The sequence below is a fragment of the Cervus canadensis genome, chromosome 18, assembly GCF_019320065.1.
Source record: "Cervus canadensis isolate Bull #8, Minnesota chromosome 18, ASM1932006v1, whole genome shotgun sequence".
Taxonomy (NCBI): Eukaryota; Metazoa; Chordata; class Mammalia; order Artiodactyla; family Cervidae; genus Cervus; species Cervus canadensis.
In genome coordinates this window covers 60,042,753-60,065,683 of record NC_057403.1, presented here as the reverse complement: position 1 = coordinate 60,065,683, position 22,931 = coordinate 60,042,753, and the positions used below count along the sequence as shown (strand labels likewise).

Sequence of the window (22,931 nt, the reverse complement as noted above, 5' to 3'; positions counted from 1 at the left end):
ATGATTACTGATATATTTAAATTTAATTCTACCACTATTATTTTTAGGGCCAATTATTTTGTTAATCAAATTCCAATGACAACCTGATAGCCAACATTCAGATTATACACTAAAGTATGGCACAAACTTGTGACTTTGCCTCCTCTTGGGAAATTTTTTCCCCTATACAGACCCCCAAACACCATCAAGCTCCCAGTTGTTTCTCCACCTGGTGTTTCTACCACCCCTTTCATGTTGAGGCAGCACTTCTGGGTTTTATGTGAGGGTCTCCATCCCAAGGGGCTCCTTTAGTGGCTCAGACTGTAAAAAATCTGCCTATAATTCGGGAGACCAGGGTTCGATCCCTAGGTCAGGAAGATCCCCTGGAAAAGGGCATGGCAACACACTCCAGTATTCTTGCCTGGAGAATTCCACGGACAGAGGAGTCTAGTGGGTTACAGTCCATGGGGTTGTAGCCTGCCAGGCTCTTCTGTCCATGGGGTCGCAAAGAATCAGACAGGACTGCTAACACTGTCACTTTCTTTCACAGTCCAGAATACAAAGAGAGAGTCTTTCCTGGTGGTCCAGTGATTGAGAATCCGCCTTGCAATGCAGGAAATATGGGTTCGATCCCTCGGTGGGAAGCTAAGACCTCGTATGCCAGGAGCAACTAAGCCCACACTTGCGGCAACTGCTAAACCCGCACACAACTACAGAATTCGCACACCACAATGAACGATTCCTCATGATGCAACAAAGGCCCAAAATGGCCAAACAAATAAATAACCATTTAAATATTTTTTTAAAAAAAGCATACAAAGAGAATATCCCAAACAGGAAGAGTATGTCCCAAGATCCTGTAGAGGAAGAAGACTGGACAAAAACCAAAGACCTGGAAGAAGATCCATGTGGCTAGAACACAGAGTGAGAAAGAAGGAGTGTGGATGATTTTACAGAGGCTGGCTGGGAGAGAAAATGCTACACCTCCCTACAGATTTCTACCAAAAGGGTCTTACCAGATTTAATCCATCCATAACCTGTCAACAATAATTCCCTCCTTGTAAGGCTGCAGTGAGGATCTTCTGAAAAAAAAAGAAAAACGATGACAAATGTCTGGGTCGTGGTCAGCACTCAGCCACCAGTCTTTTCTTCAGCTTTTCTCCACTGTATTTCTTGTAAGGAATGTCTAGTCAACAGTCTTGCCCACTGGGGTTTTAGTCCTCCCTCAAATTGATTTCCACACAAAATGTAGGACATTGGTATCTCACTCTGCAGCCTGTCCTTTCAACCTTTCATTTGCATGAAAATTACTAGATCAAATAATGTCATCCTGCAGAAAAACCACAACTGTGAAATCAAGCAAACCCTGCAAAAGTGGCCAAATCAGAGGATCTGCCAAATGCCACCACTACCAATTAGAAGCCGGGGTGATTTGGGACAACATCTTTAAAAAAGAACAAGAAGTCTTTCTTCCAAAGAGTACCACGAAAGCTCTTTCATACAGAAAACAGAGGGTAACAAGGTTGAACGTATTCTTCCCCACTTTTCAGTACAGCTGAGTGCTGAGGGCTTATCTGGCGAGTACTAACTTTTATAGGGTACTTCACGGTTTTCTTTAGGGCTCTACATTCCCTGACTTCTCAAATCTAATGTAAAGTACCCCTTCTCTCTTATCTTTATCAAGTACAACATTTGGAACCATCAAGCTCACCACTGCAAGGAGACTTTGGTTGAGAAGGACAGTTAGATCTTGCAGCTCCAACTCTGTCCTAAGATTTATATTTTGTATAGAAGTCCCAATGCCACCACCCCCATTGGCCTTGGGTAGTGTTGAACCAGAAGAAATGACTTCCATTTTAGCTTAAATGTGGGCAAAAGACCCTTTCTTTACATGCTATAACTTAACTGAGATATTGTCAAATGTCACATCCAACTTTGCTAAATGGGAAACCAACCCCAAATCAAGACTACCATGAACACAGATCATGTGTTTTCTAGGAATGACCTACTCCCTGCCAGCTTGTAGTCCCATTAGATGAAGACAATCTCAAACTTCTCAACTCTCTTTAACTCTCAGTATCTAGGAGTTCATATATACATGTCTTACATCTTTTATTTCCCAACTAAATACTGAGCCCAAAAGAGAGAGACCCACATGTCCTTTGTGGTTTACCTAAACCCATCTCTTCCTTGGTGGATAACAGCAGGAATAAAATTCACTTGAGACCTCACCTCCTATTCATCCTTAGACTTAGGCTTTAATGGGCATCTCTCAAAACAAACCCAGAAATGCAAGAGCTGCCTGCCCATCAGCAGAGGGTCATCTCCTCACAAATACTCTGGTCTTCAAAGCCCAGTTTTCTCAAAAACTGGGGTGGGGGCGGAATTTGCACCACAGAAAAGAACAAGTCTAATATGCACTAACCACTCTCTTGGGATACCTTTTTTAAAATGCAGATGTTCCTTAAAAGAACAGCATTGAAACATGTATATTACCAGATGTGAAACAGATGACCAGTTCGACACATGAAACAGGGCACTCAAAGCCAGTGCACTGGGACAACCCAGAGGGATGGGGTTGGGGGGAGGTGGGAGTGGGGTTCAGGGTGGGCGACACATCTACACCCATGGCTGACTCATGTCAATGTATGGCAAAAACCAGCACAATACTGTAAAGTAATTAGCCTCCAATTAAAATTAATTAATTAATTTAAAAATGCAGATGTTATTTTCATGTAATCATGTCTACATTCTATTTAATCATTTTGTAATAATTTTCAGGCTGTTACCTCTCTCTTCTCTAGTCCCCAAATACTTCTGTTTTCTGAATTGTACAAAAATAACTGTAAGACAAAGCAGAGCAGTCTGTGACCCCCTCTTCTCAAATGAACTATAAGCTCTGAGAGGGCCAGGCTGTGGAAGTCATCTTTCATGCAGCTATGATTTTGCACATACTGGTGACCCTGACTTGGATTGCTTCAAGTAGATACCTACTGGCTTCCTGGCATCTCAACTTTCTTCTGTGTTTGGAGAGATCTCCCCGTGTTTCACTACAAAAGCTGCAAATGTCAGGTATAGGTACTTGCTCCCCATTCTCCCTTGCAGCTACGGCATGAACAAATGACTCAGGCTCTGCCAATCAACATTCAAAAAACTAAGATCATGGCATCCGGTTCAATCACTTCAGGGCAAATAGATGGGGAAACAATGGAAACAGTAGCATACTCTATTTTTCTTGGGCTCCAAAATCATTGCAGATGGTGACTGCAACCATGAAATTAAAAGATGCTTGCCCCTTGGAAGAAAGCTAAGACTAACTTAAACAGCATATTAAAAAGCAGAGACACTGCTTTGCTGATAAAGATCCATCTAGTCAAAACTATGGCTTTTCCAGTAGTCATGTATGGATGTGAGAGTTGGACTATAAAGAAAGCAGAGCGCCGAAGAATTAATGCTTTTGAACTGTGGTGTTAGAGAAGACTCTTGAGAGTCCCTTGGACAGCAAGGAGATCCAACCACTCCATCCTAAAGGAAATCAGTCCTGAATATTCATCGGAAGGACTGATGCTGAAACTGAAGCTCCAATACACTTTGGCCACCTGATGTGAAGAACTGACTCACTGGAAAAGACCCTGATGCTGGGAAAGATTGAAGGCAGGAGGAGAGGGGGATGACAGAGGATGAGATGGTTAGATGGCTTCACCGACTCGATCGACATGAGTTTGAGCAAGCCCCAGGAGTTGGTGATAGACAGAGAAGCTTGGCATGGTGCAGTCCATGGGGTCACAAAGAGTTGGACAGGACTGAGCAACTGAACCGAACTGAACTGCCAATCAGATACACCCTCAATGGACTTTGAAACAGGACCTAGAAGTACCAGGAAGTGGAACCGTCTCAGGCAGCAACAGAGGTTGCAACAAACTTGAGTTCCCAGAGCACATCTACAGGGCTGTAAGTCCAAGTATTCAAGGCTTGAGCTTTTTTGCCAGACCAGTTCTAGCTATGATTTTGATCTTTGTCTCTGGCTGTGCACATATGAGACTGGTTTAGCCCTAACAACATCCTTTTAACAAAACATAATTTCTGCTTAAATCAGGCAGAATCAGTGCCTGGAATGTCCAGTTAAGTATCCCCACTACACTTTTCTTACCTGGACAACCAGCTCTAAGCTCCCACTAGGTGGCTGATAAACGAAACTAGGAGGCAATCAACCATCTGTCGGTAATCTAATTCCTGCAGATAAACAAGAAAATGGATTTTCTAAAAAAAAAAAAAAAAAAAAATCTCTGATTTTGGAGTTTATGGATCCAGTTCAGAATGCTGTTCTCCTTTCTGTGGGAGCATAGACTGTCTTCCCAAATAATTGCCCATCAAACTGATAACAATACTGTATACCTGTAGAGACACACAGAAAATTCTTCTCAGCTATGATGGTGAAAATGTTTTTTAAAAAATGCTTTCCACTGTTAAAAGATAGAAATCCTCCGCTGAAGAGAGATTTTTTTTCATATGAACATTTTGGACTACAAGTCTCTGCACACTTTTACTGAAAAGCAAATAACATGTCACAGTTTCAAAGCACAAAGAAACATTGCCAAGTGAACCTGCATAATCCCATCCTTTATTTTTGTCACAGACTCAGAGTCAGACATGACTGAAGTGACTAAGCAGCGGCAGGGTCAGGTGAATTCTGTTTAAAGGCATAAGTTCTCTCTCAAGGGCTGAGAAGTAAGATCTTTCCAGAACAGGAAAGAAGACCCGGTCACCCTCCAGGGTTGTTCACTGCTCATGCCCTCTACTCCCCACCCGAAAGCTTCCACGTGGGGACCCCTCCCTTCTATGCCACAGACAGAGACACACAGGGTGTCCTCTGAGAAAAGCGGGGAATGGCGCTCATCACATTGTCACCAAGACTTGAGGACAAAGCAGTGAGTGATGATGTGCAAGCAGATTCACAAGCGTCCCATTGTTTCAGGCTGTGGTTACTCATATGTCACTGTGCTTGCAAAGTGCAGGCTTCTCACCAACGGGGTCAGCAAACAGACCCTCAAATTACATGGTTGCGGGTGTAGACAGAGCCTTTCGACCCTGGCTCTCAATCAGAACAAAATTTGTGCTGAGACGTAGAGAAAGTTTTGTGCTGCTGGGAAGGTTCATTCCGGGAAACCTACAAACAGTGAGCTGTGATACTACAGATGCCCAAGCGGGACCTGAGGATGACACTTTGCTATCAGTGAGTTTCGGGCACAGTCTATCTGCTGAGGTGCCAGTAGAGAAATCCTACCTAGAATCCATCAGGGTAAACTGGACTCAACCTGCTTGTCAATTTCAAACAGTGGGTGACTAATCACTGACTTAGAAGGAGAGAGTACAATATTGATTAGTCATGTCTACCCTGGGATGGGAAGTGGTACCATGAGTTCCATGAGTTTTTAAGACCTTGTCATCTGATGTCACAGTGTCAATTAAGCATTGCCTGATCAGCTCTACTCTGTTGAATTCTCTGTCCATAGACACTCCCACACTGTTTCCATCTGCTTCTTTTGTAATATTTACTACACCCCACTCAAGTTATTTGCGTGTTTCTGTTTACCCCCTCCAGCTCTTTAATTCCCCAACATAAGAAACTTTATCTACAGCTGCATTCCTTTCAGATCCTAGCATCCTTTTTTTGTTGTTGTTTTCTAGTCACTAAGTCATGTGCAACTCTTTCACGACCCCAAGGACTGCAGCCCACCAGGCTCCTCTGTCCATGGGATTTCCCAGGCAAAGATACTGGAGTGGGTTGCCATTTCCTCCTCCAGGGAATCTTCCCCACCCAGGGATCGAACCCACATCTCCTGCTTGGAAGGTGGATTCTCTACCACTGAGCCAGGGAAGTCCAACCATTTACCTATTCCTTAATTCTGCAGCAACTATTGAATTTCTGTTTTGTGTAGGCACTGGTTAGGCTTCAGAAGAGAAGTGTTAATAAGATTCATCCACACCTTCAGTAAGCTCATGGCCTAGTGGACCCCTGAGTGAATGAAGCAACAATAATATTCTGGTTCCCCCACTGGTGTGGTCTGTGCTGATGACCACCTCTTAGAGGGGTTTGGTGGTTTATGATGCATGAAGTTGGTTTCCATATACATTATACTCTGACGTCATCCCAGTGAAATGGACAGAACAGTGAACTGAAATCATATCAGAGAGACTTTCCCCCAGTTTCACATGAGGTGTTTTGGCAAATCAATTGAGGAATGTTTTTCAAAGTAACCACACAGCAAACAGTCCCATAGTGCTGTGACCTGAAGCCTGGATCTCAAGCCTGGATCTTCTTGTCAGAGTTCCCTAGGCAATTCTAAGGTGTGACGAAGGCTGAAAATACCCACCCAGAGCTGCCGAGAAGCTTTTACAGCAGAAGCGTGAACACAGCCCTCTTGATCTTTTGCCCCTGAAACTGTTCCCACTGTGCCCACAATAAGACTTTCCAGCACCTTTTCCTCAATAGACTGGTTCTCCTGTTTTGTATTTAGTTCCAGAAAGCTCTTGCCAAGATAAAACTGACTCAGAAGTCCAGTTGATGAAAATGGGATATGAGAGCCAGGAGTCCTTTGAATTCCAGCCTTTTACATGTCCCCTGAAGCCAAAGTTCCAGAGTTGGAATTACTGTTCATCAGTTGACCATGGAGGTGGGCTGGACTTGAGCACTCATCTGGCATACTCCCAGCTGTACACTAGAGACCACTAGATTCTCAAGACATTAACAGATAATAACAATGGGGTGGGGGGGTCCATGATCAAAACCTTTGAGAAACACCACCCACACTCTCCTGCTGTTGGATATTAAAGGCTCTGGGATGCCCTGCAGTTGAAAATATATTTATTGTTTAACTTCATACTTCCTAAACTTACTTGACCAAGGAACTGTTTTGCAAGGAATACCTGTCACCCAGGGGACCCGATATGGAATTTCAATTCCTTCTGGTGAAAGATGATACAATGGGGTCTTAGAGGATAATGGAGTTGGCTCAAGTCAGGAAGCACCAAATATTCAGTCCTGGATATTCATTGGAAGGACTGATGTTAAAGCTGAAGCTCCAATACTTTGGCCACCTGATGCGAAGAACTGACTCATTTGAAAAGACCCTGATGCTGGGAAAGATTGAGGGCAGGAGGAGAAGGGGATGACAGAGGATGAGATGGTTGGATGGCATCGCTGACTCAATGGACATGAGTTTGAGTAAACTCCGGGAGCTGGTGATGGACAGGGAGGCCTGGTGTGCTGCAGTCCATGGAGTCACAAACAGTTGGACACGACTGAGCGACTGAACTGAACTGAGTGGAACTGAGCAGGAAGCACCGTCTGCCAGCACCTCCCTGTCTCGCCCTGACTCACCTGGGCTTCCAGGAGCCGGGCTATTTCCAGCTCACTGACAGCTTCCCAACCCCAGAGGTTTATGTTTGCCATCCCTGGCCCAGTCCACCTCGAAGACTGGCTCGTGAGCAGTCCTCTTACTGACTTTCCTCCTCCCCCTCCCCCTGCTCCCCCTGATTAGGAGATCAACCTCCTCCTGAGCTCCTCAAAGGCTTGCTTCTGGAGAACCCCAAAGAGTTATTCAGAGCTTCCTTGGTGGCTCAGTGGTAAAGCACCCACCTGCAATGCAGGAGACCCGGGTTCGATCCCTGGGTCAGGAAGATGCCCTGGAGAAGGGAATGGCAACCCACTCTAGTATTCTTTCCTGGAGAACGCCATGGACAGAGGAGCCTGGCGGGCTACCAGTCCATGGGGTGGCAAAGAGTCAGACACGACCGAATGACTACGCTAAAACAACCTGGGTTTGGACAAATGTATCATGACATGTGTGCATCATTAGAGTAACATACAGAATGCTTTCACTGCCTTAAAACCCCTCTGTGCTAGTGATTGGGTTTTTACAAAAGAAATTAGATTCAAACTCAAGATTCTAAGTTTTCAGCAGACATAGACTTTCTCTCCTGAGACAAGCAGTTAAATTCTGTCAAAATCAAGATGTCAGACAATTTTTTTTCCTTCTTACACTAAAAAAAAAAAAATTTTTTTTAATATAAGGCTGTATTAGAGATAAAGCATTTTGCCTTATCTTCAGAAAGTAAGCAGGGCTCCTCCATGTGTGTGCCCCATTACTGAAAGGTCACAGACAAATAATCAGTCATGTTGCTAGAATGTTCTTTGAGAGCTGAGAAGAAAACAGAAATGCTTAAGAAAGTTGGACTCGGGAATTTCTGAACAGGCTGCACATCTGAGGTGGCTCCAGGCAGCCAAGTTTTTTTTTTTTTTTCCCAAAAACAGTGAATAAATTTGCTCAAGAAATTAGCTGTCAATAGCAGGGGTATGAACACCCAGCCAGAACTCTAAGTTTGGCCAAGGATCTCAAACTGTTTTCCAGATATATGGGGCTCAGTAAACTCTAACACATTTTCCCCAACAACTTCTTTTCCCCTTTCATTTCCAAACCCTGAAATTACAAGTGAACTTTGACGTGTGCTTTTTAAACAGTAGTTGATATCAAGCAAGCAGATAAGCATTTTCTGGTTATTGCTTTAATGGAAGGGTTTTTAAGAAATTAACACTTGATTTTGGTGAATGCTACTTTTCCCCATATTTAAATTTTGCACACTCTGTTGAGGGTGGGCATTTATGGTTGGACTCTCATGAGAGAAGCTTACACTCTCACAGGGAGGGGAAGAGGGGGACAGAGAAAGACCAAGAGAGGGAGAGAGTCTAGAGGGGCTTCAGAAGACCTGCCCTTTCAGACCTGGGAGGAGATAAACATCTACTGAGGCAGAGAAAATGCAGCCCTGCCTGTCACTTTGGAGGAGACGCATGCCGTCGGAGGCCAGCTGGACAACAGTCAGCAAAGCCGTGACAAGTGGATGAATAAGTTGTTAGAATCCATCTGCTCAGCTCCGAGTCCTTTCACAACTGGCTGGATCCACAGTTGTGTGTTTCAAAACACAACTACATCTGACTGCTCTTCATGAAAAGTCACAGTTGCCCAGAAATTCATTCCCAGAGGCCCCCGTTTTGTGCCCCCTGAGGGTATGACCAAGTCACTCCTTCCTAATTGATTTCTCCATCCGCAGCCCTCATCACCCTCAGGGCCAGAAACTTACCGCCATCCTGGGGTCTGACTTTAATCCCAGACAAATGACCAGACCATCTGACTCTCCACTAGCCTAGCTCTGAAGACAGATTTCATTTTGAAGGATGGAGAGTCCATCAGAAAAGGTTGTTCTGTATCACCTCGACCTCACACTGTGGAGCTCCTGCCAATGGACAACACCAGCCCATCTGCACTTTTTGATCTATGACTCCTCCCACAAAGCCTCCCTCCACAAACATTCTACCTACTCCATACAGCTCATCACCCTGCAGTGCAAACCACCCTCCGCAGATTACACAGGGGTTCTCCTCCAAGGAATGCTTTGAGAGAGTGGTGGAAAAGGTCCCTTTTGACCAAAAGTGACTCCCTGAGGAGCATGCCATGGGACCAGAAAGCCCACCGCTCTTTTCTCTGGATGAAGACATGGACTGCAGCTGTCTGGGGAGATGGGGGACAGGCGAAGCTGTTACCAACCCTAGGCTAAAAAGGAACTTAGCAAATTTGCTGTAGCCAGCAGCAGGGCTAATGAAAATGGGTCATGGACACAAAATATGTGTTTAGATTTGACAAGCAGAGATGCTTGGGGCACATGGGGCTGAGCGATCAAAATGCTTCTCCTTTGCAAAGGGAACTTGCCTGCAATTCTAGTGGGAATGTAAACTGGGGCAGCCACTATGAACAGCAGTGTGGAGGGCCCTTAAAACATTAAAAATGGAATTGCTATATGATCCAGCAATCACACTCCTGGTCATATATCAGGGAAAAACTCTAATTCAAAGAGATACATGCACCTGCTATGTTCACAGCAGCACTCCTTACAATAGCCAAGACATGGAAGCAATCTAAATGTCCATCGACCGATGAACGGATAAAGAAGATGCGGTGTATATATGCAGTGGAATACTATTCAGCCATAAAAAAGAGTGAAATAATGCCATTTGCAGTTTATATGGATGGACCTAGAAATGATCATACTAAGTGAAGTAAATCAGAAAGAGAAGCATATGGTAGCACTTATAAAGTGACAAAAAAATGTGTAAATCACACAGTCGTGTCTGACTCTTCGATCCCATGGACTGTATCCAGCCTGGCTCCTCTGTCCATGGGATTTTCTAGGCAAGAATACTGGAGTGGGTTGCCATTTCCCTCTCCAGGGGATCTTCCCAACCCAGGGATCGAATCCGGGTCTCCTGCATTGCAGGCAGATTCCTTACCAACTGAACCACTAGGGAAGCTTATGCAGACTCTAAAATAAAATGGTTCAAATGAACTTTTTTTACGAAACAGAAATAGACTCACAGACACAGAAAACAAACGTATGGCTACTAGTAGGGGATGAGGAGGAGGGATAAATCAGGAGTTTGGGATCAACAGATACACATCACTGTATGTGAAACAGATAAACAGAGGCCTACGGTACAGCTCAGGGAACTATAGTCATATCTGGTAAAAACCTATAATTGAAAATAATCTGAAAAGAACACATATATGTCCATATTATACATGTGAACCACCCTGCTGTATGCTTGAAACTAACACAACATTATAAATCAACTTTACTCCAAAAAACTGTTTCTCCTTAGTCAAGGGAATAAGATGGAGGTGGCCAGGCATGAGGAAACAAAACAAGACTGCTCTATGCCTGTAAAAGGAGATAACTCCAAGGAGAAGACACACAGGTAGGAAAAGGTGACGAAATGACCACGAAAACAACGCTGTAGACATTCAGGGAGAAGACACAGTGTTACACTTTTAGGAAACAGTCCCTGATCTGATGACCACGGTCCTTATAAGAGGTCAGGATTCTCATTTCCATTTTACAGATGAGAGTACTGAGGGTCATGGAAAATTCATCGCTTACCTTATTCACACAACTAGGTGGCAGGTTGTGGGTTCAAGCCCAGATTTCCCTCCAAAGATCATCATCATTCTATTCGGCCCCACCATCTTCCTAATAATGCATCAGTTGCAGTATTGTTAGGGGTACATATGTGCTTTCTCAGGGAAAGAAAAAGACAGGGAAAAAATTCCACTAGACTTCAGGCTAGAAGCTTGGCTCAGAGAAGCAGAAATGTCAGAAAACTCAACCAACGATTGTTCCTTAGCCTCACGCCCCATATTCACTTAAGTCTGTGGCTCCCAACCAAGGACTCAGAGGTATTGTAAGGGATCTGGGTATCCATGTGTACGTTGAACCTTGTCTGCAGACAACATACATCATGGACATCTATTTCTGTAAGATTGATAATATACCAGTTGATTCAAAAGTGCTATTGAATTCACAGGAGATATTTATCATTGTATATTTCCCAACCTAGGAATATTAAAAGCATAATTAGAATCATATGAGATGGGCGTCTTTGTTATTAAAAAGGGATTTTCAATCCTACAGCCCAGAAATCCCATTCTTAGATACGTACTCAACAGAAATGCAGCAATGTGTCCATCCACAAACATTATACAGGAATCGTCTTAGAAGCATATTCAGAAATTTCCCCAAAGAGAAGCAACTCAAATGCCAGCAAAGGATAAACACTGTCCAACAATCACATGGCGTACACAACACAGCAGCACACACGAACAGACCACAACTGCACACGGCAACAGAACAAACCTCACAACGCGACGCAGAGCAAGGGAGCCAAACATTAAACAGGGCCCTCTGTGTGACTTACGTAATAAATGATATATTTATATAATAACTTAGATAACACTAATATTGCCTAATAATTGGTGCTTTTGAACTGTATTGTTGGAGAAGACTTTTGAGAGTCCCTTGGACTGCAAGGAGATCCAACCAGTCCATCCTAAAGGAGATCGGGCCTGGGAAGGACTGATGCTGAAGCTGAAACCCCAGTACTTTGGCCACCTCATGCGAAGAGTTGAGTCATTGGAAAAGACCCTGATGCTGGGAGGGACTGGGGGCAGGAGGAGAAGGGGACGACAGAGGATGAGATGGCTGGATGGCATCACCGACTCGATGGGCATGAGTTTGAGTAAACTCCAGGAGTTTGTGATGGAGAGGGAGGCCTGGCTTGCTGCGATTCATGGGGTCACAAAGAGTCGGACACAACTGAGCGACTGAACTGAACTGAATATTCAAAAACAAGCAAATAAATCTATGCTGTGAGAAGTCAGGAGAAAGGTTACCTTGAGGTCACTGGGGGTCAGCGAGTGGAAGTTGAGTGACAGAGCCTGAGAATGTCCTGTTTCTTGATCATTTGGTTGTGTGAGTGTATCCAGTTAATGAGCATTCCTTGGGATGTGTGTGTGACTTCTCTGTTTTAGGTTTCTATTTTAAGAAAAGAATTTTGAAACAGAGGGGGTCAGACCTCTAACATGAATGACCACAGCTCTATATAAAGTTCATCCCAGCCAAGCCAGTCACTGAGGTTTAGCCTCCCCATTTTTGCTCAGGTTACCTCCCCAATTTCAAATCACCCACCCCACATTCTCTGACTATAAAAACCATTTTTTTATTCTTCCAGACTCAGCTCCATGACACTGCCTCCAAGGAACCCTCTCCAGTTCTCCGGTCACAAGGGAACTCTTGCTCCCCAAGCCCCAGAGAACTTTCATAGCAATTTCTCTGATCACAGCTCAGAGGTCCTCAGGCCTAGCACAGCACAGTGCTTGCCAAACGATAGGTCGCCAACAAAGGTTTTCTGTTGTTATGATAACCTCCACATCTTAACCTCTGAATGCAGGATTTATGTTCAAATACCTCCTGCCCTCAAGAAACTCATGGTCTTGGAAGAACAAATGTCTACTCATCTTTGTATCACCCACCAGACCCAGTCAGTGACCAGACACCCAGCCGTTGCTCAGGTAATGTTTCTGAATGAAGACATATGTCCCCTGCAAAAAGAACGTGCAGTGAAGGACACCTTGAAGACCTCCGCAGTTCTAGATCACATATGCACAAAGGCCAATAAAGAAGAATTGAAGATGAACATCACCCTTTCTCCCTGCTGGCTGGCATTGCAGTGGATGGATACTAGAGTGCATACCCCCTTGGGGATCTAATTATCTCTACAGGCAAAAATGTGTTTTTTTTCATTTATTTTTATTAGTTGGAGGCTAATTAGTTTACAATATTGTAGTGGTTTTTGCCATAAGTTGACATGAATCAGCCATGGATTTACATGTGTTCCCCATCCCGATCCCCCCTCCCGCCTCCCTCCCCACCCCATCCCTCAGCACCAGCCCTCAGCACTTGTCTCATGCATCTAACCTGGGCTGGTGATCTGTTTCACCCTTGATAGTATACTTGTTTCAATGCTATTCTCTCAGAAATCCCACCCTCGCCTTCTCCATAGAGTCCAAAAGTCTATTCTGTACATCTGTGTCTCTTTTTCTGTTTTGCATATAGGGTTATCGTTTCCTTCTTTTTAAATTCCATATATATGTGTTAGTATACTGTATTGGTCTTTATCTTTCTGGCTTACTTCACTCTGTGTAATGGGCTCCAGTTTCATCCATCTCATTAGAACTGATTCAAATGAATTCTTTTTAACGGCTGAGTAATATTCCATGGTGTATATGTACCACAGCTTCCTTATCCATTCGTCTGCTGATGGGCATCTAGGTTGCTTCCATGTCCTGGCTATTATAAACAGTGCTGCGATGAACATTGGGGCACGTGTCTCTTTCAGATCTGGTTTCCTCAGTGTGTATGCCCAGAAGTGGGATTGCTGGGTCATATGGCAGTTCTATTTCCAGTTTTTTAAGGAATCTCCACACTGTTCTCCATAGTGGCTGTACTAGTTTGCATTCCCACCAACAGTGTAAGAGGGTTCCCTTTTCTCCACACCCTCTCCAGCATTTATTGCTTGTAGACTTTTGGATAGCAGCCATCCTGACTGGCGTGTAATGGTACCTCATTGTGGTTTTGATTTGCATTTCTCTGATAATGAGTGATGTTGAGCATCTTTTCATGTGTTTGTTAGTCATCTGTATGTCTTCTTTGGAGAAATGTCTGTTTAGTTCTTTGGCCCATTTTTTGATTGGGTCATTTATTTTTCTGGAATTGAGTGCAGGAGTTGCTTTTGTTTTTGTTTTTTACAATAAGAAAACTGAAGGCAGCTGATATGTTTGGATCACGGGGATGAAAACCTCAGCCCAATTCCAAGCCCCTTGGATCAACCTTGGCACACACTTCCAAAATGAGGAAAAGGCATCCGACAATCAAATCAACAAGGCAACATCCCAGGAAAGATGACAGAAGTGGCATCGATGGATAAGTCCTCAAATCTACTTCATCCTTGTACCCTGGGGAAGAAGACTCCCCAGCATGTCCTCAGTCTACCTTTCTGCCTCCTTCCTTCCCCCTTTCCTCCCCTTTCCTCACTAACCTGCACACTATCTGGGACAAACTCACAATGAAATGATTTTTCCCCCCTTTAATCATTAGGGCAAAATGACTGGCACTGGACCACTAAGATCCCTGAATTAATAATATTGCTGCCATCCGTGATTTGAGCTTTCTCTCTCCTGGTGGCAGAAGCCAAAGTATGAGGAGATATTTTCCAGCATTACATTTTTAGATTTGTGGGCAGGCTGAGTGATCTTCAGCCAGCATCTCAGCCCTCAGGCCTGCATTCCAATGTCATTCTCTGACCACAGCATCATTCCTGGGCTCCCCCAAGTCATCGCTTTGGAGAAAATGAAGCACATTTTCAGAATTTAATTTAAGAACAACCCAGGCAACCTAAGGCTAACTGACAAGACAGTGGGTCAAGTCCACAGAAGGAAGGGCAGATATTGGTGATATGGATGTGATCAATACCTCCCACCAGGGAGATCTTTTATGCCTACATCAAAAATTTCATCAAAAGCTGGAGTTCACAGGTCCAAGAAGCCTCAACTGCCCACATCTTGTGCTTTTTATTCCATTCAAAAGATAACAGAGTGTTTGAATTAAAATACGTATGGTAGAACTAACCTACTTACCATTCAAGTATCAACTTGAATTGCATATATTACAGGGGCCTGGCAGAAGGCTTGTTCAAGCTAACACTCTTCCTTCAAAGCCTCTGCCATGATTGTTATTTGCTAATAATCACTTGAGCAATCCTACATACTATGGAAAAATAAGTTACATGAAGACAAGGATTGAGGCTGTCATGTTCATGACATCAGTAGTACCTGGGAAATACTTGGTGTACTTAATATTTGCTTGCTGGCTCCATGGATTACTAGAACCCAGCAATCCAGCAACCTCCACCCTCCATGGTTAGAAAGAAGGGAAGTCAGGGAAGTGTTCTTCATGAGCCCATACAGATGGTGAATCCATGATCAAATTTTCACTCCTTTTTCCTTTCTCTCAGACTTTAGGGCCTCATATGATCTCCTGATCCTAATTTATGGCTCCACCATGCTCCAAGTTAATCAGTTTCAAAGCCTAAGTAACATCACTGATTCTGTCTGCTTTGCCAATCTGCCTACTATTGATGCTTCCTCTAAATGCTTTCTTTCAGCCCTACCCCTCTCCTTCCCCTCAAATCACCCCCATGTAGGACCTTGTTTCTACTCTCCTGGACATTCCACTGGCCTTGACTTTCACTCTCTCTTTCAACCAAATCTCTTCATTTCTAGCTAGCAGATAACTCCTAGTACTTTCAGATCGCTCCCTACTAGAAAAAACATTCATAAATTTCTCACACTCCAGTGAACAAAATGTAAATATCATACTTTAGAATACTCTTCAGTCCCCAGGTTATCTCCAGCTTCCTTCCAGATGATCCGTCTATGCCCAGTTGAAATGCCATTTTCGCACAGGAAGTTTTTGCTAAATCCATCTCCACATGAAAAACCAACCAAACGCTGCCACCACATTTTCAAGAACTTTGTAAATGTTCAATTTTATAAATTCTAAAGCTTCTCTTAAATTGTTCCTATTAGTCTGGAAAGATCTTCCAGTCATAATCTAGATCATATTGGTTTTTGTTTACCACTGAATGCCTAACACTATGTCTGGCACGGAGTAACTTTTCAAAACTATTTTTGGAACTTAATCAGATTCATTCCTTCATTCATTCTTTCAAACATGCAGTCTCTGTTTACTAACCCTGGCTCCACCCCAGGAATAATGACTTAGAATAATTGTGTGACCTCAGACACGTAACTTTCATACATCCATAGCTCCTTCATCTGCAAAACAAGCTATGCTGTGGACCAAATAAAATAATGCATGTAAAGCACTAATCCCAGGATCTGATGCATAGTATATGCTCAGTAAACATTAACCTCTTATTATTTAACAAGGCACTCTGCTCCACTGTTGGGCAGCTATGATTACTAAAACATTTTCCCCCAATTCTGAGTTAAAACAGACCTCCCTATAACTCGTCTTCACCTATCAGAGCTTCTCTGCCTGTGGGCAACAAGAATGAAGTGACTCCAAAGAAGGCTCAGAAACACTTTTAAAAACCTGATTCCCAGCCCCAGGCCTGGAGCGAAGAAAGGAAAACTGGGGTCAACTGAGGAGAGAAGCTGTATTTCATTAACTCCATGGATTTCTGAAAGGGGCTAAGGTTCTGTAAGTTGGTGTTCATTTTCTATCTTAGGACTTTCGCTCTGGGAGTCCAATATACTGCTTAAATTTCACTTATTTCCTTCAGCTGTAGGATTTGGGCAAGCAAAGAAAATTCTGCACAATGACTTCATCTTTGGCAGTCATTTGCCCTTGGCCAAATTAGTTTGCAATTACTCAAGAATGTCAGGAGTTTCCAAATTAACTTAGGCCGTCTGATGCTGAGTAGGCTCCTTGGGGTGGGTCATGTCCATGACTTGAGTCTTGGGGCGTGAGATGGACCCAGCTGTTCTGAGGAGGTCTGTGTCCAATGTCCTCACTTCCCCCAGCACCTGGTTCAACTTCTGCCAGGAGCCACGACCCTTCAGGACTTGTTTTCATTTCTCTGGCTTCCCACTCCCTCTTCCGCTGGACTTTCCACCTCTGGGCTGATTATTTTTTTGATAAATGGCCTTCGACTGACAGAAGGCTCCTGTCTTAAGACAGCGGTTTCTCCCTTCCGTCAGCTTGCTGACAGTTGTTCTGTTGTGCTCTGCTTGTGCGTGCTAGGTCACTGAGTCGCATTCGACTCTCTGTGACCCCATGGACTGTAGCCCGCCGGGTTCCTCTGTCCATAGACTTCTCCAGGCAAGAATGCTGGAGTGGGTTGTCATCACCTGCTCTGGGGGAACTTCCCGACCCAGGGATCAAACCTGTGTCTCTTATGTCTCCTACACTGGCAGGCGGGTTCAGGCAGCTTCTTTAAGACCAGTGCCACCAGTTTGCACAAACCAAGTTGTGCAGAAACTTCCACACCTCCACACAGGTGTGAGGGCTGGTGATGTTACAAGCTTATTTTCAGAAATCTGAAACCATTTCTAGAACATTCAAGAAGAGTCTGTAACTCTCCAAGGCTTGGCAATGATTTCTTGTCAACTACCTTCAGAATAATCTGTAATTCTCTTCAACTCAAGCACATAGGGAGAATGCATTATGCAGTATTTTTGCAAAATTCATTGAGTATCTACTCTAACCCACAGCATGGCAGCCTAACCTCCTAACTGACCTCTGTTTCCACTTTTGTCCTTTATAATCTATTCTGTATTAGACCCCAGACTGATTTTGTTTTTCAATATAAATCATAATATCTTATGCCTTGCTTAAAAATGTTCCATGGCTTCAACCATATTCCAAATGAAACCATGGTTGTCCAAGCTCTAAGCACCTTGGCTCCTTAAGTTTCTCTGCTCCCCCACCACCTGCCCCCTTTGTGTATCATATGCACACACGGGGCTCCTCCGAGTTCCTCAAGTGTGTGGAGTCTGTCCTGGCTTCGGGCCTGTAATTGTTGTACTTCCTCTTCCTTCCATCTGGACTCTTCTTCTCTAGCTTCTAAATATATGTCTCAGTCACAGATTTGTGCTCTCACCTTGCATTTAGCTTTCTCAGGGAACCAGAAAAGAGGACCCCCTTCCTCAACCTGCAAAGCTGCTCTTTAAATAATTCAGCATATTTTCTTCACATCAGCCTTCTTGGGATGGTCATGATTTATGTCGTTGATGGTCCCAATTCTACATAAATAAAGAGGCTAATGAGAGTCAACAAATATGACTGGCTGCACTGACCACTGTGGGGGGAAATATATCAATCCTGTAGTCCTTAGACAAATGTGAATCATATATAAAAGTTAGCAACATAGCAGCCATGGAGCCCCACCACCAGAGAAGAGGCTTAAAAAGAGGAAACACTCCCTTCTTTTGAGCAGCGTCTTGCTCACTTTGTAAGAAGGAACACTTACCCACGATGGAGCTTCTCACTGCCACTGGAAGAGCCAAGTCTGATGGGATTGCGACAACAAATTGTTTCTTGAATATTCCAATTTCCTTCTAGGATTGAATTACCAGCCTACTTCATACTACTTAGATGTCAAAAGAGAAATAAAACTAATCAGAAGAGGAATTTCTTCTTGATCACCACTCACAGTTCCTTCCCTCAGCAGCAGACTCTTTTTTTTTTTTTTTCATTTTGGTTTTTGTTTATTTGTTTTGGTCCCTTGAGGACAGACTGTCCCAAGAGGCTTTATAACACTGAGAACTACAATTCAAAAAGAAATCTGAGGGACTTTCATGGCGGTCCAGTGGTTGAGACTCCAAGCTTCCAGTGCAGGTGGCATGAGTTCAATCCCCGGTTGGGGAACTAAGATCTTGCATGTGTCTTGTTAGGACTTCTTCCTTGTCTCTGGACGTGGGGTACCTCTTTTGGTGGGTTCCAGTGTCCTCCTGTCGATGGCTGTTCAATAGCTAGTTGCAATTTTGGTGTTCTCAAGGATGAGATAAGCACACATCCTTCTACTTCATCACCTTGAATTGCAAGTCAAAGGGAGATTCTTGATACAGAAACTCCTCTCAGTGCTGAATGAATAAGCCTGTGGCTTGTGAAGTTAGTGAGAGGTGTGTCCAAGTGTCACAAGGCCTAGAAGCTGAAAACACAAAAATAAAAGTAAAAAAAAAAAAAAAACAGTAGCAATTATCAATCCTAATATTAAGCGAATGCTTATTGTCTGCCAGAAGAGCACCTAAGCCTGTTATAAATGTTATTTCACTTTAATCCCATACCTGTGGCTCGAAGATGCTGATCTTATCTGTTTTACAGGAGGAAAAAAATGAGGCACAAAGAGATTGAAATAAACTAGCACAGGGTCATTCAGGCCATCAGTGGAGTGTCAGAATTTGAACCCAAGAAATCTGAGCTCCACATCTCTGTCTTAATCACTTACAGCTCCTCCATGGGGCAGAGGGACTTAGGGGTCAGGACATCACAAACAGTGCTGACAACACCCACGAACTCAAACTCCAAGTCCCAGAAGGACAGTGTCTGCAGAAGTGGCCACGTAAGGTGTCTGCTAACATGTTGAAATCATGAGAGATGGTGATGAGTCCACTCAACCCTGCTCCTGGAAAGTTCTAGGAATTCTTGCAATGTCTCTCCCTCTCTTCCACTGGGCAGATCTTTTGTACATAACCCTGTGTGTGCCATTTCGACACACTCCCCACCATCAATTTCTTCTCTTTCATCATGTAGTCAACGATCATTCTGAATCTTAGCTCTAATCACATTGACCCTAGTACCCCCATAACCTACTGAACCACCAGATTTCCCTGCATAGTCTCCTATTTAGCCCAAAGGGCTGGAGAGATTTCCCCAGCATCTTGGTTGATTTCTGACTCTGTGAACAGTGCAGGCTGGTTGCTGTTCTCAGTACAGCTGAGCAGAAGCACTCACTCACTCAATGTGCTCCCTGTTAAAGTATCCCAGTAATTTTCACTCCTCTGTCTTATGCAGCTGGGGCTGCTACAACAGAACATTATATAGACTGGGTTGCTTAAACAATTGACACTTATTTCCCGCAGTTCTGAAGGCTGGAAGTCTGAGATCAGGGTGCCAGCGTGGTTGGGTGCTTGGTGAGGGCTCTCTTCCTAGTTAACAGACCACCCAGCCTCTCACTGTATCTTTCATGACTGAGAGAAAGAGGGGAGGCTCTAGGGAGAAGGCATCTCACTCCTATCACTTCGTTTAAGAATATGAGCCCCATTTGTGGAGGCTCCACTCTCATGATCTAGTTACCTTCCAAAAGCCATGCTTCCAAACACCATCACACTGCAGATCTGGGCTCCAACACATGAATATGGGAGAAGGACACAAGCATTTAGTTCATAACACCCCAAGCGCCATGGCCTCAGTACAGCGCATCCTGAGTCTGGGCACACTTTCCCCTGAAGCAATGGCAAGCAAGATGGCAAGGACTATGCCAATGTAACTCCAGACGCAACAGTGAGCTCCCATTTCACTAAGGCAAGAACAGGAGTAACCACTTTCCTTCCACACTCATCTCACTCACTGTTTTCCAGCCACATCACTCATCCTACCGTTCTTCAAATACACCAAGCTTCCCACCCCAAGCCCTTGCCAATTCCATCGGTCTGTGATGCTCCCCCTCCACTAATACACGGAGATAAAACTTTCCTTTAAATCATCTTTCCTTTAAGCCTCAGCTTAAATCTTCAGTCTACAAAGGGGGTGTCTATGGCTATTTTTTTTTTAATTAAAGTAACCTCCTTTCCCAATTCATTCCTATTTCACCCCCTTCCTTCCTTCCTTCCTGGTATGTACCACAATCTCTGATTCTTCTATTCATTTCATTTTCTGACTTCTTCTTGGTCTTTCCAGAAATGATATAAATGGAACAAGGTCAAGAATTGTGTCCAGGGGAAGGAGAGGTGGGGTGGGATGAACTGAGAGATTGGTGTTGACAAATACACACACTACTGATACTATGTATGAAACAGATGACTAATGAGGGCCTACTGCATCGCTCAGGGAACTCTCAGTGGTCTGTGCGTGTGCGTTAGTCCTTCAGCCGTGTCTGACTCTCCGTGACCACGGGGATGCAGCCCACCAGGCTCCTCTGTCCATGAAATTCTCCAGGAAAGAATACTGGAGTGGGTAGCCATTCCCTTCTCCAGGGGATCTTCCCGACCCAGGGGTTGAACCCAGACCTCCTGCACTGCAGGTGGACTCTTTATCATCTCAGCCACCAGGGAAGCCCACTCAATGATCTGTGGTGACCTAAATGGGGAGGAAATCCCAAAAAGAGGGGATGAATGTGTATATGTGGCTGACTCACTTTGCTTACAGCAGAAATGAACGCAACATTGTAAAGCAACTATACTCCAATAAAAAGTAATTTTTAAAAATTATGGTCAAGATAAAACAAAAAAGGAATACAATTGTGTCTATCTCGTTCACCATTCCTGACACATAGTAGCCGTTCAATGAATATCTGTTGAATGACTGAATAAAATAATTACACAATATATAATCATAAGGAAAAGGAAGGGAATTACAAAATAAATACATCAAATCTTTTACTCATATAATGTTACAACCAGGAAATAATCATCTCATTTAATTTTGTAACAATATCAGATTTCAACATGAGCTCCCTGATTTGCTATTTTGCTACTAAAACAAACAGGTCCTCCTCTTTCTCCTGAACTATGATTTACCATGATACTTATTCTATAGCCTCTGAACAATAAATCTCATTTCTCCCAATGGAACCCAGTTCTTGGAGATTAAAAGTTGACATCCTTACGAGACATCAACAAAGAAAAGACAACTTGAAGAAGCAGATGTGGCTATTTTAGAAGAAAAAAAAGTCTACATTCTGTTTTGACTTTGCAAGTCTCAAAGAATTCTTTCATGACAATGCATGGAGAACTACTTCATGAAAATAAATAGCCACAGTGGAATATGGATTTAATTGCTTGAATTGCTGCATTAGCTAAAATAAAACAGCTGTGATCACATTCTGGGGTAAAAACCATTGTTTAACAAAGACTTCTATTAAAGATCACCCCAGTGATGAGTCTGGCTTTCTAAAATTAGGCATACCCCTTCCTGGACCACCCATTGTCTTTAGGGTAACAGTGATTCCAATTTGGGGGGCATCTGGGTTGGACAAATGTTGTCTGTACCATAGGGCACAGGACTGCTTGATAGGTTTTTCTCTTTTTCACCAAATACACAGCTCAAGTTACTCAAACTTACCCAGCAAAACAAATTCCTTTCATAGTTCCATAATCCCAAGACACAGGAAAGGTGTTGGGTTGGCAGCTGGGGTTTTAGAGTTCCAATTCAATAAAAGATGAAGCTAGAAGCAAACTTTGTCCAAGTTCTTCCCAAAGAATCCTGGTGAACAGACTATGGTCCCTGAACAAAAAAAAGTCTCCGAGGTGGTGGGTTTTGATATTTCTTGGGCCATAGAGCTTTTCCATGGAAAATTTCTAAATGTATCGACACAAAGTTTGAAGCCTTGCCTCCAGAAGTTCTGTGTACACCCTAAAATTATCCATGAACCACAAACTCAGAACTCTTATTCCAAAATGCAGAAGTAGGGCTTGAGATGGGGAAAGCCAGGAATTCAATTTTTTTTTCAGCAACCACCATCCTTTATCAACTTTATATAACTGCTACACACCAGTCCCATTTCTAACCCATCTGCAGACCTTGAAACCTGCGTGAAAATCTGAGGGAAAAGAAACCCCAGAGGTCAATTCAAGTGAAAGCCACTCAGTCATGTCCAACTCTTTCTTTGTGACCCCATGGACTATACAATCCATCGAATTCTCCAGGCCAGAATACTGGAGTGGGTAGCCTTTCCCTTCTCCAGGGGATCTTCCCAACCCAGGGATCAAACCCAGGTCTCCCACATTGCAGGCAGATTCTTTACCAGCTGAGCCACAAGGGAA

General features: G+C 43.6%; 1 long non-coding RNA gene across 1 annotated transcript; it reads right to left on the bottom strand.

Moving 5' to 3' along the window:
- Positions 1-674: 674 nt before the first annotated feature.
- On the bottom strand, positions 675-22,533 carry LOC122420834. The gene is made up of 3 exons (XR_006263393.1): positions 22,231-22,533; positions 18,419-19,099; positions 675-1,061 (listed from the first exon to the last, which is right to left on the bottom strand). It is a non-coding gene; the product is annotated as an uncharacterized LOC122420834 (long non-coding RNA).
- Positions 22,534-22,931: the final 398 nt, after the last annotated feature.